The sequence below is a fragment of the Corvus kubaryi genome, unplaced genomic scaffold (assembly GCF_017639235.1).
Source record: "Corvus kubaryi isolate FWS band 111438036 unplaced genomic scaffold, C.kubaryi_AGA036_p1.0 37385, whole genome shotgun sequence".
In the NCBI taxonomy this organism is placed as follows: Eukaryota; Metazoa; Chordata; class Aves; order Passeriformes; family Corvidae; genus Corvus; species Corvus kubaryi.
The window spans coordinates 28,475,252-28,498,504 of record NW_024581127.1 but is presented as its reverse complement, the minus strand read 5'-3'; the positions used below and the strand labels follow the sequence as shown (position 1 = coordinate 28,498,504).

The following is a 23,253-nucleotide window of genomic DNA, read 5'->3' as shown; positions in this document are numbered from 1 at the left end:
TTCTATAATGAAAGCTTCCAGTGATTTTTTTTTTTTTTAATATTAAATCAGACGAGGAAAGAAAGATGGCATTTGATGATAGGCTAAAAGCTGCTACTCCAAATAGCTCAATGGATTTGCCTGAGTAAAAATAAAGTAAAAAAAAAAGCTCCATACTTGGCCCACATTTACACCCTCACTTTATCATATGCTTTTTGTGTGCTTCATTGGAAAGGTGGTTTTGGTCTACTTAGTCGTTGATCTTACTTTAAGTGCTTCTTAGCATTATGGTGGATGTCTGCCCAGCAGCCACTCTAAAACACTGCAAATCAAGCAGCAGCTTGTTATTTGTGTGCATTAAGATGGGTCATGCTCAATCTGGCATGCAATGGAGGAGTAACCAGTGATAAATGTGTAATGCAAACAGTCTAGCATTAATGGCAGGAGAGAGAAGGAGAGAAACAGAGAAAAGACTCCTATCACAGTGGGCTAGAGCCATAATCCATGGTGCTAGATAATCTTTTGGCTATTTCATCTCATCTGAATGTAGGTAATTTTTTCAGATAACAGGGGCATGAAGTGCTTTATAATTAGTTAGGTGTCATGACTTAAATACCCCCATTCCTCAGTTGTATGGCTAATGAAGCTAATTACTGCCCTTCCTTTTGTACCCAGTTGAGGGTGGCAGCAATGATTTCAGCCCAAGACCTGATGGTGAGACCCTCACACTGAGGCTATCTGACTGATGTGGTCTTTACAGGAATGACAGGTTTTTGAAATAAAATGAAAGATGTTGTAGGTGTCTGTCCTTTTCATGGTTTTTATCAACAGTAAATGGTCAAACATTACAGCTGTACTTATATTCCTATGAATAAATTGTCAAGTAAATGTGTCTCCACAGGCCTGATGGAAAGAATACTGAAAGGAAAGAATTTTCCACTCTAGCCAGTAGTTCTTTAGATCAAGCACTTTTGTTTTACAGAGTGCAACAGTGTTTTACAGATCCTCAAAACGACCTTTAAAAAAAAACCAAAACAAACAAATACCCCCCCCCCCCAAAAAAAAAAAAAAAACAAAACCAAAAAAAACCCCTTGAAAAATTTAAGCAGTTTTCACATGGAGAGAAGCCATTTGGGAGATATGTTACTGTTAATCCATTTTTAAGCAAATTCAGAGATTAATGTTGTCGTTGGGACTTAAATGGAATTTAGATTATTTGTAGTGTCTGCAATGGATGCAGACACTGTGCCTCCACATGCCTTTTTTGTGAACCTTACATGGACACAGCTGGGAGATAGGCCCCAAGGGGCACAGGGAAGTAGTAAAGTTGTGTGCTTGGTGTTTTTTGGTGGCTAACCCTTGGTGCCTCTGTGTGTTGGAAGTACCAGGGGCAATCACAGCTGCAGTGATCAGTGAGATCCCTGTGCCTACCAACAGGCAGCATGGGTGGCTGGCCCTGCTCTGCAGGGATGGACATGGATTCAAATCCATAGGAGTGTAGCAGAAAGTAGCTTTGGATTTTAGAACAAAAACATTATAGGAAAAAGGCTCTGTGACATAATAACACTGCCTCCTAATGTGTTTCTTTCTCATTCATCCTGAGAAAGAAACACCAAAGTCCTTCAGATATTTTCAGAGGAAGAACTGCTTTCTGAAGCCTGGAGAGAAAAAGAAATTAAATGCAAGACTTGTGGTGGTTGCCTAGGCCTGAGGAATATTTTTCTGCTGTTTGTGTTACATTTTGAAGTGAATAGTGCCCTTGCCTCATCCTCCTGTTCTCTACCAGTTTGTTGCTATTGCCTGAATCACAGTCATCAAATCCTTGTAGGAGTTTCACCCTCAGAGAAGATTGTAAGGTGAAATTCCTTTATGTTTCTGAAGGACTTTGAAATACCCAAAATGAAAGTCCCAATGAAGCACAACATTACCTTCTCCTTGGGGCAAGGTAAAAACTGGGGTCATCTGCAGCTGATGAAGAATCTCACAGCTTTTAAATGGAGAAGAAATACCAGCACCAAGGAAAGGGTACATACTCAGGTCTGCAAAGTTGTCATTCAGCTCCTACGGTTCCTGATTTTTATTAAGTGGAACAAGTCCACATGATGAAGTTCATTCTGGGCAAGCATCTTTCTGCATTCCCATTTATGTCTCAGATTTTATGTCGAGGTTTTACATTTGGCATTGCAATAGTTCCTTGTTGAAAAGGAGAGATGCTTGGAAATGCATGCCCTAAGAATCTCTCCTTGGAAAGCAGAGATGCTTAGGGCTGCTTGGAAACCATTTGTGCAACCTGCGTAAATTATGGCAGTGCAATATAAATTGAGACTTTGGGCTCTTGGCCTTTTGAAGATCTCAGATTTCTTTCAAAGATGTGGCCTGCATCCTCTGCAGCTATTTATCCTCACTCTTTAGCACGTTCTGAGAGAAGTGGCCTAATGGAATGACACTAGAAGCATGTTCCATTATAGCTGCATATATTAAAAATAATTTGGAAACCCTCACATGTCATTAAATGCTTCTGCAGCTTCTGGAAGTGTTCAGGCTCTCTGGTGGAAGCAGGTTGACCTGTTTCTACTGCTTTCATGTGAGGAGTTTGAGCCCCATGCAAATGGGAGCTCAGATCATCTAATTGCTAGTGCTGGACCTGCCTGTTCTCCTTCTCTGTGCTACTGTCCTAGCAGCACCAGTTACGACTTTTTAAAATGATCTCATATTCAGAAAAGAAAAAAAAAGTCTTGCTTATGGGAGTTCCTATGATTAGTTCTGGAAAACATCAATTCAATTATGTCTCGGTGGTTTAGACTCAAGTTCCCCTTGCTGTATAATTGATGTAATTTGCTTTAGGACTCTATTTTTAACTTTAAGATTCACTCTTAAAGGGCTGCAAGAGAAAATTTAATGATATATGCATTATAAAATGCTTTAAACAGTGAGAAAAAAGAGCACATTGTCTTTCTTAGACCACCTCTTTTTGAACTACAAGATCCCTACTTCTCATTTACAATAAAGTCCTTTTATATTCCTCCAGCTGTGTCAACAAAACATGACTTGTGTATGAATTACATTTATATTATTTTTAGTACAAATAAATACAAATATCCAAATTTTCCTCCTTTCCTGGGCTTTAAGTTAGAGACATTCATGCTGATATCAGTCCAATTTTTTGCTTAGAGAGAGGACTAAAGATAGCCAGACCCTATAACTTATCTGCTGTTTAGTCTAAGAAAGGTCATCAGCACACAGTCATTAAAATACAGTACAATGTGATCTGCCCAGCACATTGCTAACTGATAAAATGTCAATGATTTAGTTCCCACAAGAGCAATGAGCACCATATGTTTTCATCTCATTGTCTGTATAACTGTGCTGAAAAATAACAATATTTCCTTTCTGTTTGGGCATATAAGCATAAAGTTATATTTTTCTAGTTCAAACTTCCAGACCCAGTCCTATCCAGAAGTGAACAGATACATAAAAATGAATGGGCTCTGTTACAAATCTCAGACAGAGTTTCTCCGTGTTAGAAAAGGGAGGGGAAGCAGATATATATTGATATAAATATTATCTCTCCATTTCAGTAGTTTTCTAGATGCTGCAACTTCAGAAGTTCTTGTCAGAGTGCAGGGGTGGGTATATATGAAATAGTGAACTGGACTATTTACCATGTGTATTTCTTATTTTGATGAAGGAAGATGGACCACTTAGAGAGAAGATGCCTGTTTCCTTACAAAACCAACAAAATTGCATGAACTGATAAGTCATTCCACAGGTTCACCTTGTTCATTTTAGAGCTAAGGGGAAATGTCTGACCTGCTGGTGGGGGCTGTCACCACAGAGCCACTTCATTGGGCTGTAGATGGAAAATACTCCGTTAATTCAGACTCAGTAGTCAAGATATGAAACAGAAAGTTGATTTCCCCCAATAATAATCAGCTCATTTTCCTAGAAATGGACTATTTACACATGGTCCACTGCCAATGTATTGCGCTGATACTTTTGGAGAAGTCCAAGACATGAAGAGAAAGTTCTTCTATTAAAATTTCATGTGCTATTTTCAGCAGAGGTGAGGAAAGAATGGTAAAGCTGCAGGCAGCTGCAGTGTCCAAGACTGCAAGAGAAAACTGAGAGGAGAGACTCATTTGTTTGGATACTGACAAATCTAGGTGTCCCACTAAATGTGGAATCGGATATGGAGAGAGGGTTTTTTAAAAAATAAGGGCATTTTATCATTTTCATTATTAATAGGAGTACTTTAAAGAATAGACTGACTGCAGTTAAGAAATTTCCCAAGTATCTCTGCATGTTTTAAGTCTTCACCATATTTTTGTTTAGGCAGCTTCACTGAAGACCGCACTGGTCCTTTGAAGAAGCACGTACAAGAGACCATGGAGAATGATTAGGAGGTCAGGATTGGGTAGGGTGACTTTGAAGGTTGATACTCCAGTGACAGCTGCCAGAAAGTTGATCTAAGCTTACACACAAGGTCTAGTGTCACTGGTATGAGAGGCAGCTTGGAAGTACATGAAATCCAGAGAACTGGCTCCATTCACAATAAGGCACTGGGCACAGAGTGGTGCTTGGCCAGACTGTGACACACATTGAGACATTTTTTGGGGCAGGATCAAGGACACTGGTAATTGGAAAAAATAATTGAAGCCTTTAGTCAGTTGATTAAATATTAAATAGACCGAATACTTTGTTGCTCTGTGTGTTCTAATTCCAGTGAACACATTTTAACAATTTTGGAATGAAGCATTGTTTTACTCATGGAGCACAATAATTTTGGAGTAAAGTAGTTGAATACACGCCTACCGTTTTGGATGGCTGATCCTTGCTTTTGCTACTCTTTTCCTACTCAGTAAGTACTTACTGTATAGAATCTGTCTTCAGATGACTGGGAAAAAGGAAAACTAGTGCATCTGTCTGTGTAACCAGATTAGAGTTTTAATTAAACTTTTCAAGTGAAAAAAGCATTAAGCCTTTATCTATTGTTTCCATTATTAAGCATTATCCAAGTTATTTATATTCTTTAACTGTACTTTTCAGGAAAATTAAGCTTACAGTCAAATAGGACTAATTATTTTCCATAAGGAAGAATCCTTATTGATACTATAAAATGCAATCATGTAGTCCTGAATGCAAATGCAGTTTCTTAGGGAAATTTTTTCACAATCAAGTTTTATGTCCTCTTGGTGTAGTTGACATTTTAGAAGTGTTTCATAAAGCAAGATTTGCATGAAGTCAGTAATAGGCATAATCCCACAACTACTTTCTCGTGTGCTAATTTCTAGCCAAGTACTTGGGCATCTTTACAAAGCATGGTAAAATAAAATTCAAAGTATTTAATGAGGAATATAATGAGTTTTGGCTGCTAGCTGAAATTTTGAAATAATGAATTGACTTTAGAAAACATACTAAATATTGAAATGACCTAAATGACAAAGCTTACCTATTTTTGTTTCCAATAAGTGCTTCCCCTTTTAGCTGTTTTCCTCAGTGTTATATTTGCTGCCATTCTATTCTTGGACCAATGTAAAGTTATTTGCATTGTTTTAATTTAATAAAAGAATTTATATATGCAAATTAAACCTGGAATTGTGTGAAAAGGAAGTTCAGGTCTCTTTCACATTCAAACAATAGCATCTAAACATTAACCATCTCTCTGTGTTTTTATTACCAAACCAAATTACATGATACTGAATTTCATAGTCCTGAAAAGAAATTTAGATAGCTTTCAATGAACATACTCTGTAACACTAAGATGTTATCATTAGTATTTAAAATCATAGTATGATACATGTTGTTGTACAGTTATTTCCAGTTTACCAAAACTTTCCCTGTTCATGCAATAGAAAAATTATATGGGAGCAACACCATAAGGGCTGGCACACTGAACAGTCTGTTTTAAAAGCTGGTATGGAAAACACCTGGGCTTTAACAAGACATATTGTTTGGGGGTTTTTTATACTAACAAGTGAAGAAGTGGAAGGGCAGCTCTGCTGTGACATTTTAAATTAATAAGGAAAGAAAATGTTAACGGTTCATGGTGACGGGTCATTTAGTTTGGGAGCTGGCAAGAAGTGTCTCTTGGCTAGATTCAAATGACAAAAAAACAGGCAAAAACCCAGACTTACATTGTGTGCACCATCTTCTGAGGGCCAGATCCCAAGGCCAATGAAGATAATGGGAGCATTTTTGCTGATTTTCATAGAAAACACATTATCAGATCCACAGAATTTCTCAGAATTTCAGGTCTCATTCTACTTCCAGATAAACTCCCTAAATGTAAAACTAGCCTCCTCAAGGAGATTACTTTCATGTCACCATAAATAAAATTATATTCTACTTCTAAAACCAGAATTAATCTGAGTGAATGAACCTTTAATTAAAAGTACGATGTGAAAAATAGGTACAGTTAGGTAAGAAAAGTACTTACCCCAAACTTTTCTTTTCAGAATTCTTAGAATCAGCTTCTCTTCCCACATCCAGTAAGTCAGAGTTATTTAACAACCTCCTGGACTAAGAGTTGCATACTCTGTGTCCTCTGTGAACAACCCAAAAAGATAAATATCACTGCACGTACTGGAACTTATAAGTCCATGTGAAATATGTCTTATGGCTCATTTCAGGATCCATTTGAAGTTTTCTTGGTAGATGGAACATTTATAAGGTCTTTTCTTTCCCCTGTGCTAAGTCTCTGGGGCCTAATATTGATGCAGGACTTCCCTCAGTTAAATCACTTAACGAGGGTCTGTGTTAAGCCTGGTAACCTATTTTCATAAAAGTCACAAGAATTTCTTTAGGATTTCTATGTCTCTATTGACATTATTGAACTTGCCTAAGGAGTTCAAATGTTATTTTGGGATAACTGAGGGTCATTCACATATGCATAGACATTCCTAGTCAAATTTTTAGGAAAAAAAAACCGGAACAAAACAGAATAAAAGTGATCCCCAAGTACTTAAAATTTAATAGAGAAGAGAAATTTTATACTGATTAAAATCTTAGTGCTGAAGTGATGAGGTTGGGTTTCTTTTTGTTTTGGTTTGTTTTTTTTGTAGGATATTCAAATATCTTCAGCTTCCACACACTAATGGCTTGCAGTGTGTAACATCATTCCTTGCTGCTTGGCTTAGCTTTAAAGAGCTGTAAGCAAAGCTTTTGCAGTTCTGCTCTGTGTACACACTCATGTGGGTCAGTCTGACTCTTCAATAACTTTTCAACTCACTGATTTCACAGTTTCCACCAAATTTCAATAGGTGACAGGTATCTCAAGGTACACAATTGTGGTTCACATGACCCAGCTACCATCTGGACATCTCCATTCCAAAGTGTGGCATTAGCTTTGGAAGAGTAATTTTTTTTTAGCTTCATCAGTAATCTGTGCTTTTCATAAATGAGCTGAAATAGATACCACTGGAGGACAAATGATTTCCCCTATTTTTAGAACTTTTCAGAACTTCTCATAGCAACCTGGTACTTCCTGGTAACCCCCTGGACTTATAAATCCCAGCCTACCCACCATCCAGAGGAAATTAGGCAGGAGGCAAAAGATCTGTCTCAGTAATTTTACTCTATTATGTTTACCTGTTCTGAAGACATAAGTTAGCAGAAGACATAAAAAAGAAGTACAATACTGGAGGAACAACTGAAATAGAACATGTAGTTCAGTCTCTCCCTTCTTCATTTCACATCTGTGAGAGGTTGCTTTTGATTTCTGAGTCCATGGTTTATTTCTCCTGTTCTCGTCTCATTGCTGTGTCCTACATCCTTGGCTCGCTTGGGGTCTTTTAAACCTGTCAGATTGCCAGTTCATATCAGATTAAAGTCTTCATCGATTTCACACTCCAGCAAGAAAGCATTTAGTGTCTTTCATCCCTGGATGAAACCCAGTTTTATTTATAGGATTTGTTAGTGTGTAGCCATTACAACCAACCAGAGCAAAGGCACTTAGTAAAATGCCTTGCTCAGCTGCATATATTTTCTATATTATTTAGGTAGTAAGGAGTAAGAAAAATGCCCACACAGACAAAAAAGGAACCAACTTCTGCTATTGCAAGTAAACTAAATTTAATGTCGTGTTGTGTTCCTAAAAAACAAAGACTCTTAAGTCCTACAGGACAGATACAAAATTCAGCTCTACAGCAACATTTGGCATGATGTAAAACAGGTGTAGACCCTAAGACTATTTCAGGAAAAAAGTGGGCGACATATTCTTCTGCTCACATAATTTTGGCCAACCTGTTTACTTTCAATGGCTGTAAAGAGTACCATTACTTTCTTCTACATCTGCATCTAGAGAAGTGGTCTTGGCACCAGAGTCAGGCCAAAAATAGCCTTGATGGTTTCATCACCACACCCAGACAAGGAAGGCAGCAGCTGCTGTGATGACAGCAAATGCTCACATAGGACTGTGCTCATGTTCCTCGAGAAATATCAGAACAAGCCGTACCAGTGTGACGCTGACCTGGAGCCCTCAATGCAGAGAGGCAGCAAATACCACGTATAATGTCTGCAGTGACAGGGCACTCCAGAAAAAGGTAACCGTTCCCTTGAACTGTTTCTAGTTAACAAAACTGTTTCTAAGTTAATAAAAAGCTAAATGGCAACATGAGGAACATATCACACCCACCTACTTGGTGCAAGTTTCCAAGAATCAGTCATAGCATCTGACCACTCTCAGAAATCTAAAGTCAGTGAAGAGGTATCAGCATTTATCCTGCAGCCAACAGCTAAAATGGGTTAGATGTGCCCTAAGAACGCTAATTTCTTCTATTGACTCTAAAGTGGTCCCTGTGTAATGAGCTCAGATGGACCTGCATTACAAACACCAGCAATCAGGTAAAATGAATCTGACATCAAAATTCTCACTGCAAGAATCTATAATAATCACAGATTACACTCTCTGTAATTACAAAAACCCCTGGAGTTTTTTGGGTAGTATCTTGGGTGCACATCAAAAGGAGGAACAAAGTCACAGCTGAAGAGAGGTCTTGTACTAATAGCCCACATTAATGCCCTATGATTGTAATTTCTCAAGACAGTCAACTTTTTGCTGCGGCAATCTATCAGCTGAACTGCCACACTGTCATGTAGAACTTAGGACATAAAGTAAAGCAGGCATCACTCACTTTAGGCTGAAATAGAGAAAGAATATTCTAATTTTCATGTCTGGAAACAAAAAAAACCCCAAAACCCAGGGTGTTTATGGTTTCTTTTCCAAAGAATCTTCTTGCCTTCCTTCTGAGCAAGTTTATGATAAGTAGAGGTAGATTTCATATGGCAGATTTTCTTCTGTAACAATACAGTGAACTCCTTTTTGAAGGGTCTGGAGGTCAAACCTTACCTCTGCTTTATGCAATGCTATGGTTTTGTTTTCTTTGGTTCTTCTATGCTTTGTTCTACATAAAATATTTTCTGACATGGAGGAGGTCTCTGGCACTTTATATTTGCAACAAATCAACCTCGTGGTCACTTGGCTGTCACCTTACATAAGGGATTTTCTTCACATGGGCTGGCTACCTGAGGCACTGGGAGTGCAGGGGGCTATGGAATTTCTGATCTTCTGCAAGTGTCCTGATTTATGAGAAAGAAAGGCAGAATTGTTTCACCAATAAATAGTGGCGGTAAATAAACTAAGATCTGGAATTTGTCTTTAGGAAGAATCAGTAGGAGAGGGAAGTGTGTAAATACTTTTGAAAGCACTAAAAAAAATAATTACCTGAGATATGGAAATAATGCCTTTTGGAGTAATTCAAGCAATTCAGTCCATAATGTACTTGAAGAGATGACTAAGAGGTGACCTGATCATTGTGCATAAGTACCTCAGAGTGAAGAGATTTCTGGTGCTGCACAACTCTGGCATTCAGAAATGGCTAGAGGAAATCCCAAGGCTGGAAGCCAAAGTGAGATAAAATGAGGCAAGAAATCAGGTATGCAGGGTTTTTTTTGTGTGTGTATGTGTGTTTAGTTGCTGGGTTTTATAATTAACCTTTGGAAATACTTGTTCTGGAAAGGGGTGAACTCTCTATCATTCTGCATTTCTTTAAGTCAGGATTGGAAATCTGCCTGCAAGAAAGACCAAATTGTAACACAAGTTGCCAGACATGTTATTTAAAGAACTTCTTGTGTCTGTATTATACAGAAAGACTATAATATATTAGTAAGAATGGATACAAAAAAGCACCCTGCAACACAAAAAAAACCCTTTTAGTTTTTAACTTGCTTGTAAATGAGATTATACAACTCAATTAACAGCAGCATTGGATCCCAGTCTGGATGGGCCTGGGAGGGATGGGTTACTAGAGTTTGACGAGGTTATTTCCAGTGCTGTGTTCTTATGAATATATCATCTTATCTGGTTTCAGAAGTAAAATATCCATGAAACTGGAAATGTTGTTTTCTCTTGGATCATTCAAAGACTGTTGATAGCAAACACCCATGAGCAAGTTAAGCAGATGTTGAAAAGCAAATGGGATTTTCCATCCATCCTTATCCTTGATCATAACCAGGTTCCCAAGGTACAGTTAAATGTTTGAAAAGAGCTGGTTTTGCTCTCACTCCTGTCTTCTGAAGCTGGGAAACTCAAACTTTTTTCAGGCTTCATGCAAGTGCTTTATAGTGTTGGAGGACTTTATATCACCTATGATTTTGGTGAATTTTATGATTGCTCTGTGAATTATTCTTGTTAATCCATTTCCCTATTCATTCTCCCACAGATATTTTGCAAGGAAGGAGTACATAGTAAAGGTGCAAGGTAGTCACCTCCAGAATTATCACTTGCATGTGCTCACCCTCACTGGTTTTAAGGATGTTTCCTACTGTTTTTCCAGTATAGAAAATATGCACCTGGGTTTGGAGGGTCCATTTGAAGCCTCTTGTCATAATTGCTAACATGGCCACAAAATAAACCTGTTAAAAGACAGAAAAAAGGCAAGAATTCCTTGTGAAGTCTATTGCTTATTGCAGGTAAATAGGCCAGACTTTGAACAGTGCTCAAACTTAAGCTGTTTTTTTCATGCAGGGTCTGACCACAGAGTCCTTGGGCAGAGCCGTGGTGCAGCACTGGCACACTCTGGACCCACTTTGCAATTCCTGTTTGTGCCACGATCTTCTGGAGGAACAGAAACATCGCATTATCCAGGTCTCCCTGCCTGTTAGTGGGAAGAATATTCCTCCTGAAGAGCGGCATTATGAAATCAAATTAATTGAGGTGTGTGGCGTACTTGTATATCAATATGTGCTGAATAGGTATTGTGTTGAAACTCTTAATGCAATAGCTCTGAGTGAGATCTTTAAATTCCATAAAATAAAGAGTTGATCCTCTTGCTCACTACTGTGGATACCACCACAGTACCTTCTGCTTTGTGACTATCAAGATTAAGATCACAATAATATATAAACTAGATGAAACACTGAAGAAGGTTTTTTGGTAGCTCAGATGGGTTCCATCCAGCTGGATCAGTATTAGCCAAAGGTATCCAGGGAAACAGACTATACCAGTCTCAAGAAATTGCTTCCTGAAACAAACTGAACATTCAATAGCATTCAGTTCCAAAATTCAATTTGTTCTGACACTCATTTTTGTTTAGGTGACTCTGACAGTTATTATCACCCAGTATTAACCTGCGAAGCTTTTCTTGATTTGAATAATGAAGGTTAAACTGGACAGGATGTATATCATTATATCACAGACCAGGCTGAGCCAAATGCAAATTTTGTACTGAGATGTCCATCTGGTTTGAAGCAGACAGCAGGAAAAAGAACCTTAAAGGAAAGGGAAAATAAGCAATTGAGAGGGGATCATCCACTTTCTGAAGCAGAATTGGCATTAACCTCACTCATGCTGATATGGGTTTCTTGAACTCTTTTGGGACAGTTTGCTTGGTCTTGACCAGAAAATCATTAAGAAAACCCAGAAAAAATGTTAAGCATTGGAAAATTCTTCTTTGAAATGGGAGGATTTTTCCAATGTTTTCCAGTTTCAAATCTGGTTTAAAAATTACTCCCTTAAAAATACCCTCAGACCTTTTCCCCCACAAGCCTCCTCTCCCCAATGTTTCATCATGTTGTTAAATTCTTTCCTCTGATCTGAGCACCTGACTCTACCTGACATTTAAGTGAGATGCGTGCCCACATCTAAAGGCAGGCTTTGGCTCTTTGAATCCAGATTTGTCTTTGTTTTATTTACAGAGAACATAGTGCAGGGTAGATAAAATAATTCAAAGTAATGATTTATGGACTACTCTCATCTATTTTCTGCTAATAAAACTAGCAATTTTTTGTTTGACACAGGTAAAACTTACATAAAATTAAATTTACTTACATAAAATATTTCACACACACCTGCTTTAATGAGGACGATCATTTTTTGTTTGTTTGTTTGGTATTTCCTGTTTATTTGGTTTTTTTTGGAAACCATCTTAATTTTGTTATTTTAAACAGTTAACAGTTCCATTAAGTTTTGTGTTCAGTGTGTTATGCTAAATTTCTTTAATGGTGTTAGTTTAAATTGAGAGTTTATCATGGGTTTTATGGAGATTGTATTTTATATAGTGTAAAAGTAGTCTTTTAAATGAACCAGGTTATTTATAAGGTGCCTAACTGATAGATTCACAAGTGTACCTGGGAGGCTACTCTTTGCATTGCTTTTTCACTTAAAACTCCTGTTTTGTTGTTGTAACCTAATTTTTGGACTCACATTCAGGCAAAAATATACTAATCCATTCTCACTGCAACAGTCTCCCACTAAGCTCACTGGATATAGTGATTTGATAATAGCGTAGTTTGAATTCTTTCTTTCTGCATTTATTTCTGAAATATGTGGACCCATTTTCATCTATTTTCCTTGAAGGAGTCCCAACATTTCTTCTTATGACATAAATATTTATAATAGGTGCACTGAAATAGTCTCCAAAAAATACAAAGCCAGACGTTAATAGAAACATTTTACATGGGTGACAGAAAAATTTGCTCTTTTATTTTACATGCACAAGAATAAATTCTTATGTTTTATTCATAAATGGAATTTTTGAGAACTCCTTGTTTAACCCTCCTCCTGTTCCCAGATAAACTGTAGAACTGGGGGCCAATACCACAAATTGCTATGCACAGCCTGCAGGAAGCTGAGAGCTCTGAACTCAGGCCGACTTAGTGGAAGTAAGTTTTAGAAGTGGAAGAAGTTAATTTCTGCCCTCAGATGGATGCTCCAAGAGCCCTTTGAAATCACTGCAGTCAGGCAGACTCCAGACATTAGCACTGCATGAAACTCCCTTCCTTCAAAAGAAACGTTGCATAGCATGAAATGTATCAAGAGACCAAAGACTGATGTCTAAGCAAAATGTGTACTTTGATGAAAGGAGCACTTGAGGAAGACTGTCTTGAGCTGCTAATTACATAATGCCCTTAATATTTGTGAACCTCAGTGCCATGAAAGGGAAGGACAGAAAGAACTACAGCAAGGTTAGGGGATCAGCCTGTGTTGTGAAAGGTAATGACTCAGAAACCTTTCTCTCCACAAAGAAAAAACTACACAAAACCACAGCGCCCAGCTTCTCTCAGCTCAGTCCATGCCTCAGAGGCAAAGGAATCAGTGCCTGTTTGCAAGCACAGGAATGACCTCTGCACCTCGTTGCTAAGCTATAAAAATGCAGGGAAAGTCCTACTTCTTCCCTCACCTGCAGCCTGGGAATAACAACTTCCCACATCTACTTCATCATTATAACCCAAGAACAGTGGTCATTGAGGCCATTTCCTGCAGAACAAAGCTGTTACCAGCAGAAAAAGCATGGTGTGAGTTGCACTGAAGTCACATTACTTTCTGGTAACTCTGAAAGCAGCCGTGGGCATCTCTGTCACAATCTATCACTTTCTACTTGGCTTGCCCACCAGTCACCTGTGTTTTCCTGTGATTCATTTGTAACTGTTCTACTCCTATTCCTGTGAGTGGTTGTGAAATGCTTGTGAGAGCAGCCACGGCCGAGTGCCTTCATTTCTGAAAATTGCAACCAGAAAAATTGCGTGAATGAACATGTTTTTTTTATATCTGTTGGATTTTTTTTCTATCTCTAACTCTGCAAGAGCTAAACCTCTGTCACCACAAAATATCCACACCCTTGTTGCTGGTTTGATTCCTTGTACATGTTGCTGGCACAGTGGTCCAGCCTGTCCTCTTTCTAGCAATGTTGCATTTGTACATGTTTAAAATGTGCTGCTTGTGTTCTTTTCAAGCTATGCTGGTAAAGTGGTCAGGCAAACAAGTCTGCCAAATGAAAACTTATTTTTGCTATCTTCTAAGTATATAAAGGTAATTTAATATCTGACAGATCTGTCATATGTAATCTCAGCCTTATTTATATAAAATATAAGTAAATATCAATACATAAAATATGAATAAAGATTATATGTAAATGGTATATAATTGCATACCAAGTATATTTGTGCATATATTTATAGATATACACACAAATCTATCTGCATACTTATATCTAGAGCATTTGCTTCTCATGGTCTGAGTGAGTTTCTCTTTTGTTATAACAGTGGTGAATTCACAAGGGCAGAACTTCTCCCTCTGAGAGGCAGAACAGCCAACACAACAAACCAGGAGCATTTTTATATGAGGTCAAAAAAGCCATTGAACAATGCACTATAATTTCTGAGAAGGTCATTTCTACTAAGGAAATTGTATCCTAAAGAGGAAAAGCCAACTAAGGAGCCTGCAGAGAACAAAAGGAAGTAAATTATAGAGCTACAGACCCTACCTAGATGCTGTGTCTTCTCCTGGGTAGCCTGGCCCAGTCTCAGAATCCAAAACGACAAAACCAGAGGATTTAATTTTAGTTTAGGATTCAAATATAAAGGCAGAAGCTCAGTTAACAACATATCACAGGTCTACAATCAAAATCATCTTTGCAAAAATACTAAATATCTATGGCAGCCCATCCATGTTGCCTTCAAAACATCCATGTCCCTGATGTCTTTGTGTACACTGGGCAAAAAAATGACAACAAAATAAAAACAGGCAATTAACCTCTGCCCTGAGATTGGCTGCCTCTATGTCTTCCTCTTGAATTTACACCATCCTCCTTCCCTGTCCTAGTGAGGCAGCAGAATTCTCAGGGGGGATGGGAGTCTTGCCTCTGCTGATACAGTGATTCAACAGAACGGGCTGACCACTTGTGCAGTGAAAATTTTGAAAAAAAGACCATCAAACCTTAGTAGAAGGAGCAGCCCTTAAAAATAGATGTTTTATCCTTGGCAATTCAGTTATCTGCTGTGCTGGCACTCTGCATTGTCACCAGTTACCAGACATGAATACTCACATTTATAAACCTTTCTACATGGAAAATCCCTTTTCTATCAGATCTGTCCCCAGCTCATATTACTGGGGAGAGGAGGTGCTGTCACTCTGCCTTATAGCTTCTAAAGGTCAATGGGCTTGCAGCTACTTTTGAGGTTCAGTGAACAGATGTTTTTCTCGGAAGTTGTGACTGAATTACTGCCTTCATTTCAATTGAGATGAGGGCTAAATGGAGGGAATCCAAATTGCATGGAGAGCACTACATGAGAAAATAGCTGAACAGAGTGGTCATTTCTCCTGGTGTTCAGCAAAATTTGACAAGCATCACAAAAGTGGTGTTACTGAAAAGGGAAGCACTTGTATGTGGACTGCAGCTTTAGTGCTTTAAAGGAGTACAAAAAGTCCATGATCAAAGCATGGATAAAATTTACATTTAAAGATGAATTTGATAAACAAGGCTGAATCAAAAATGGTCCCTGCCATATTGTAAGGACAATTACCTGTCTCTGCTTCTTTATTTCTAACACTTCAGGTTTCAGTTACCGTCTGCACTTTTAGAGGCTCTTAAAGGTGCTTCTATCCCATTTCATGCAGGTCTTTCATGTAGTCTTTGCAGAAAGAGGTGAATGCTAGACTTTGCTGTGAGTTTGGGGTTTGGGTATTAAAAAGCTAATTTGCGGATTTGGGATGATTTTGACATAAAGAAGACAAATCCTTTCACTAAGGAGCTCATAGTATAGGGCCAGCACAGACTTGTTTTGTGGCAATCCTGAGAATAATATGGAGCAGTCTTTCTACCCCAGGACTAAAAATAGGAGATTCCAAATCTACTGGGAAAAATTACCAGGCTAGTATGGATGTGCAGCTCAACAGCAGATGGTGGTGAAGTGGGCTGGTCTCAGCCTGTTGATTACCCTGGTCAGCTACCATGGAGTTCCTGGTTTTCAGTTAAAATTGTCCTCCTTTAAAAAAAAAAAAAGATAAAAAGGTTATAGTCCCTTTGCATCACTCCTGGTTTTCTGCACATACTCAAGAGAAAAATTTTTAAGATGTAGTCCTGAGACTATAAACTAAACTTAAATTGCAGCTTTCCCAATGGAACTTCCACAGTTTATTTCCACTGGACATATGCCCATGCTATCCAAGCACAGCCACTCAGGTGCTAAATCCCTGACAGCTCAGCTTTCACTGCAGCTCCTGAAGATGTCTTTTCATTTGTTAGCTCTTGGCTTTCAATACTGCTGTGCTCAATTTCTTTTTTGTGCAAGCATCACTTATCCCCATCTGTTACCTACCTCCCCTCTCTTCACAGTATGCTTAATATGATAGACATTGTCCAAACATGTATGAATACCTCGATTTTGTCCTTTAGAGCTTCATCAAACAAAATGCCAAACAGTAATACAGTCAGATTTTGGAGAATAAGCAGTCTTTTCACTCATTTTAAAGTTGCTGCCTCCCACGCTTAGAGGTTTGATACAGAGCACTTCAGCAGTGGGCAGAGATGAATAGCCTGACAAACATATTCCTTTGTATGGAAACATCTTCTGTATGGAGGTTTCTTTCTTGAAGAACCCCAAAATTCCAAAACAATACCAGAGGCAGAGTTTTGCTAATGCTGCAGCGTTGCCACCTTTGAAGTCAAATCAGCAGCTGCACATAGATACGAAGGAAAACCCTCTGTTCAAATGCCAAACTCAGTAAGAATTTAGAGACAGACTGTAGTTTCCAAGGTGGCTCTGAGTCAGGATAGTAAGGTTTAAGCTCACATCTTAGGAGAAGTTAGGTTCAGAACTGATATACAGAGAAGCAGAGGATCCAATCCTTTACACCAAGATGCAGTCTGCACTCACATTTACCTTTGCTCAGGGTAAGTGAGCAGGGAACTCGACATCTGTGTACCTCTGGCAATGAGATTCCTGTAGGAGTATGACAATTATTTGATGGTGGAATTATGCATCTGTGTGTTTAACCCTCTTTTTACCCCAGTCTCCTTATCTCTCTCCCTCTTGGGCAGGGACTTTGGGAAGGTTTCTGCATTCCCAAAAAAACTGGCAGAATGTTCCTGGCCTGCCTTGTGCCTTTGCAGGCATCCTTGTGCCTTGCAGGTATCCTTTGGAAACAGCTCACTCTCAATTGCTTTGGTTCAGTGCAATCAGTGCAGCCAGATGGAAACAGCTTTGAAATTTACCTTTTCAGATCTCAGCTTCATATAGTCTCCTTTGATGTTTCTTGTCAGGTTTTCCAGTTGTCCTTGCCTCTCTCGCCTCACCACAGCTTCTTCTCTCCAGGCTGTGCTTTCCCCAGGCTTATGACTTCCTGAACATTCTAACTTGCAAAGGCATTTCAGTCACAGGGTGGCTGTCACTGGAGCTCTAATTCACACTGCTGCCAACAACAGTGTGTGTCATCCTCAGTGGCTGTGTCAGAGTTGGAAAACCACTGGAAAAAAACCACAGAAATGTTCTGACAAAGAAGCTTTGGAGGCTGCAGGATGTTACAGTTTCTTCCATGCTCAAGCAAGGCTGAGGAACATGCAATGAACAGCATCCACAGACAAAGAGCTGTGAGAGGCTGGACTTTAGATCCGCAAACTCCTGCAATGTTCAGGTAGATCTCACTGGGCCTCCAGGTGTGGCCAAATTTGGCAACAGGTTGTGGTTCAGGCTCTTTGCTTTCTCACTGTCTTTGGAATGCACTGGTTAGAGGAATAGTCCTCAAAGAAGCAGCTCTTTTTGTTACTTCTTTACTAAACTGGTTTCACAATCAGAGGATTTCACAGAGAGACTTGAAGGAAATCACCACTGCAATGTTTGTAGCCCATCAGTACAAGAAAAAAATGGATGGTTCTTCTACCTGTTTATAAGGCATTAGGCAAGGGGCTGATACCCTCTCTCTTATTCCCAGTTGCTGACTATAAAGTATGTGTGTCCTGAGGTGACTGTATGATACTGTGTTCCCTATTGTCTGCCCTATGCCAGACATGAATCCTGTGCCTTTCTGTGTCTTTAAGCTGCGTCCGAGAGAAAAGGAGAAAAAACCCAAAAATCGAGCAGTTTTTTGTTCAAGGACACAGCTGCACACTCCCCTGCATTCCAGGCTGCTACAGAGGGAGGAAGCACCTTCCTGCTTTTAGTCAGCTCTCAGCTCCTTTTCTCAGAAGAGAGACAGAGAGTTAAACTCCTTTGCTTTTATGCTAGTCTGAGGCAAGAGAGTTTTTCCCTGGAACTTTGGCTTCTTCTTCTCTTCTGGACTGTTCAGCAACACCAGCACATCATCGGGAGGCCTTACACAATGGCCTGGAGGGGGCCCATGCCAAACCCCAGCTCCAGAGAGGAGAGAGCCACATCCACAAGGCCTTTGAATTTTCTCTCCACAGCGACAGGTTTTAATATTTAGCATTATTCTCTTTTTTATCCTGTGCCTGCGTGCACTCTGCTCGTTAAATAAATAACTTTTTTTTTCACTTTCCTCTGAGGAAAAGTCTTTCCAAACCTGATAGGGGAGGGATGGCTGTAACCTGCTTTCTATGACAACCTTCATTTCGGACATTGTTCTGAATTTGTCTCGAACCAGGACAATATGTAAGACTGTTTCCCAATATATATACACATTTGTATTGTATATTTATATAATACACTTGTTAAGGAGAGTTTTTCTACAGCCTGGTACATGATTTTTGCTTTATCCTCTCTTTTTCTGCACATTCAGCTAACACATTTCATGTTTAAAAGGAAGCTCTCCAGACTCAGGAAGGCAAGGAAGATGTCTCCAGAATATTACCTTAATCAAGCTCACAGAATGTTCTGGGACAACTAAATAATAATTGTTCTGGGACAATTAAATAATAATATTAACCTTGCTGTTACAAATCAGTTCACATACATTAAAAGCTGCTCCAGAACTGGTTGCATAGTCTAACAAATATGTTAATATATAAGCAGTCCACGTAAAACAAAGCAAATACTTACTAAAAATAAAAGAATCTGAATCTTAATGTACAGAAGTGGCTTAGCTGACTTCTTTAACAGCTCAAAATTAAAATCTTCCAAAATTTTCTGATTTTTCACCTATACACACATAATATAACCAAGCAGAGAACTTGCTGAAACAGGTTCCCATGATGCTGAACTTACTGTAGTAAAGTGCTGAAAGCACAAACATGAGAAAATTCCCATTTGTCAAAGTCAAAATTTCCTCTCTTGCATGGTCTTGGGGGCAGATTTTTTTTCCGTCTCTTAGATATGTCATTTTGTGCTACAACCTCCACAGCAAAAAGTACATTCGGAACACAAATCTGGATTGGCCAAATGAAGGCATGAAGAAAGGAAGCTATTTTATCCTTGCCTCACTGCTCAGAATTTTCTCCCCATGCTGAATACAGTCTCTGGAATTTAAAATATGTGGCTGGGAATGAGAATCTCCTGAATTGTTTTATGTGTTTCCAGTTCTTTATTAGTTCTTAGATCTAGCTGGTTTCCCATTTGAGGCAGTAGCAGTAGTGCCAGCAGAGTTGTCAAATACTTCCAATCTCACTTTTTTTTTTTGTTTCTGTGCCTCCCTGTGAAGGCCCTGGGGAAAAAAGTGTGATTTAATTTGATAAAGCAAATTTGGAAAACATAACACTCTCCAGAATGTTTGCTAGGGTTTGGCTATGAATGGGATCACCATAGCTGGCATATATTGAAGTGACTCAGGTGAAGTCCTTGAAACCTGATTACACAAAGCACTAATTGATATGCCTGCAAGGTAGGACCAAATAGGCTTCTAATATTTTTTGACCTTCTTCACTGCCAAGTGTTCCTTGAGGGAAACCCTAGGTTTGCTAAACATAGCCTTCTCCTGGTGAAGATGATAGAAATCGTTATGTTCTCCAGGGATTCTTTTTCATCAAAGAAAATATTTGGATTTCAGGTTTTTGCTTCTGTAGCTTAATAAAAGGTAAAGGTTTTAGTTTTCCCAGGTTTCATCCACCTCCTCCTAACTTTAGTAGAAATTATATGAAACAGCAAAAAACCCCAACAATTAAAAAAGCAATTAAAAAATTGCTGTGGGAGAGGAAGTGGTTCCTAAACTTTAAATAGAAGGGGATATAAAGGACAAGAAGGAAAAACTATGACCATTCCTAGTTCTGATTTCTGTTACATATAATAATTGCATTGAAAATTTAAAGTGAAGTCCAGGGGTCTGAAACTAACTAAGGCCCAAAGTGATACAGTGCATACAGAAAGAAATCTCTACCCTGTATAATCCAGTATCAGGTAACCAGTATGGGAATATTTCATACTGCCACTTAGAGGATAGAAATCCTTGACTGTGTTAAAATAATTGCTGAGTTTGTTCCTGCTGGCTCCTTTCAGTTCCCTAAAGTAACCTCTGCTCAAACATACTTGAGGCAGAGATTATACAGTAAGCCTTTTCCTTCTAAAGTCTAACACTGTAAATATCACAGTCCACTCTAATTAGCTTCTGTAAACACGCATCCAGCAGGCAAGGAAGCAAGAGAAATAACCAGCGAGCAATGTAGCTATCCACTGCTTCAGGCAAAACATTTGGAATTATCTGCCCGAATGATGGCATTACAACAATCCTGCACAGGATAAACTGCATTTGCCCCTTTCCCCAATACTGTAACTGAATGACAAATCCTCCAGGTGACTCACTGGCTGCAGGACACACACTCATGCACCAAGTCAGCTTTTGCATAGAGAGACTCAGAGTGTGCACTTCCCAGCATGACATATCAAGCTGCGACAATATTTTCAAGCAGATACCTGTATTTCTTTGTTGATGATCAGCCCAGTGTTTCTCAGGTAGAAACAAGATTCCTCTATCCATTTTTCCCCCTAGGTATTTCAGTCCTACACATTGGCCCAAAACTGCTTTTATATCAATCCTCTTAGCTTTAGCTTTCCCAGCGAGGTAGTTAGTCATCAAACTGGGGCTTTAAGCAGGGGCAATTCTCTTGCCCAAGTTTTTGACTATTTGGTCTTGAGAGGAAAAACTCCAGGTCCTTCCTCATTTATTAGCTCATAAACTCATTTCCACAATGCAAAATCTCTGGAATTATTTTTAGCCCCAGTAAGCAACGAGAAATCAACTTTTCCAGTATCAAACTACCTCTAAGAAGAATACCCTCCTGTTTGGGGAGATACCTGAAGGTCTGATGTAACATTTCTCCCCTTCTAAAGTTATCTCCGTTTTGATGAACAAATTTAACATAGTTATTTTACAACTTCAAAGGTTTCAATGGTCTCCTTGTTTCACAGCATTTAGCAGTCTCCAAGGAAAAACTGCAGCCCAAAGCACCTTGTTGGAGGAGAATCAACCTGGCCAAAGGCCAAAAAAGACTTGCAGTTTGTCTCTGGTTTGGTGACATTGGAAATTCTCCATATAGCCAAGACAGTTGGAGCCTGTCCCAAACAAACTGAACTGAGGGAAGAAGGATAGGGAGACAAAATCCTGGAGGATATGTGATAGATATGTGTAAGAAGGAAACACATTCATTTTGTATGAGTTTAAAGAAAATAAATAATATTTTAATTGCTGTTTGAATCTTTCCTGGAGACCTTCCTGTTTTATGGCACAGAAAAAGCAAAAAAATCTCAGCTCGTCCGTTAGTAAAACTGTCTTTGTTTCCAAAAGGAGATCCTTGAACCTAGTTTTCTAATAACCGGAAATACTGTTTTTTCTTAAATTTCAGATATGTTAATAATTTAGTAATGTTCTTATTTCAGTTTCTATGGTAACTGCACTTCCATTTCCCTTATGATATCCCAGCTTGTCAGCTCTCTTGAGGCAGGAACCCATAGTGCTGCCTCTCTTAATTGGCCCTTAACTAAACCCCTCTCCAACTCTTTGCAAGTCTCTCTGAGTAGCTGCTCTGATGCTTTTCTCCAGCCTCTTCAGCTCTCCCAAGGTTATGAACTATTTACCAAGAGAAAATTTTTTAATAGAAATGTGCCTCAAAACAACAGCCACCCAATGCACCTACTTGGTGGTCACATATCTTGCAACACTCTTAGGGCTCTGAAGCATTTGCCCTTGTTAATCACAGTGAGTTTTTAGAAGACAGCTTTTTCCCCAGTCAGGACTGTTGGACTGTTATTTTTATTAGTGGTTGAAGCTACTTTTTGTTTGCCTTTGGACCACAGATGTTTGTGTGGTAGCGCGCTTGGAACTTCAAATATCTTGCACTTGAAGCTGTTGCAAAGTTGAAAACAGTATTAATTACCTCCCTACATCCTTTTCATCTTGAAGGAAACATCTCATGTCTTATTTATCTGGGAACACAGCTACTGACAAAAACTTGAGTTTCGTTAGGAAACATTTCTAACATTTCTAAAGTTAATGCAATCTTCTTTAAATACTTCATAGCTTGAAAGCATCTGTCACAAGTCTTTTTTGGCTTCCTTCATCTTTTTAGCATCAACAGAGTCTGCCACACCCCCAAAGCCATCTGTGTATCTCATGTAAAACTTCTGCAAGGGCTTTTGTTTCTCTTGACCACCTACATTCCACAAATGGAAAGCATAATTTTTATTTTTCTCTCTTAAATCCCCACAGTGTCACCCCCACTGTGTGGGAAGAAAGTCAACAAGCCCATTTGGTCATAGCCTGCAGAGCAGGGGTACCCTTCCAGCACCCCTGTGCATGGAAATGGGGGAGGGTGCGTGGCTCAAAGTCATCAGTGGCCTTGCATTAAAAGAAGTGTATGAACAGGCTGCTACAGCAGGCAGGAGAAGGGGGCTCATGACACTCTCCAGGACCAGAGCTACAACCAAATCCCTCAGGATGCCATTCCATGTTGCTCTTTGTATTTTAGCATTAAACTGAAGTAACCCTTCAAAGAGTAAAAGCTATCATCAGAAAGTAAAGCTCCTTCAGATGGTAGTTTACTTTCTCTCTGCTCAACGTATGATCAAGAGTGATTCATTTGTTTTTGCTGAATCTCAGTTTTGTTCTACTGCATTTTT

General features: G+C 39.0%; 1 long non-coding RNA gene across 1 annotated transcript; it reads right to left on the bottom strand.

Moving 5' to 3' along the window:
• Positions 1-6,071: 6,071 nt before the first annotated feature.
• LOC121668596 lies at positions 6,072-18,229 on the bottom strand. Its single transcript, XR_006017481.1, has 3 exons — positions 17,469-18,229; positions 16,122-16,239; positions 6,072-6,523 (listed from the first exon to the last, which is right to left on the bottom strand). It is a non-coding gene; the product is annotated as an uncharacterized LOC121668596 (long non-coding RNA).
• Between the last annotated feature and the right edge of the window lie 5,024 nt (positions 18,230-23,253).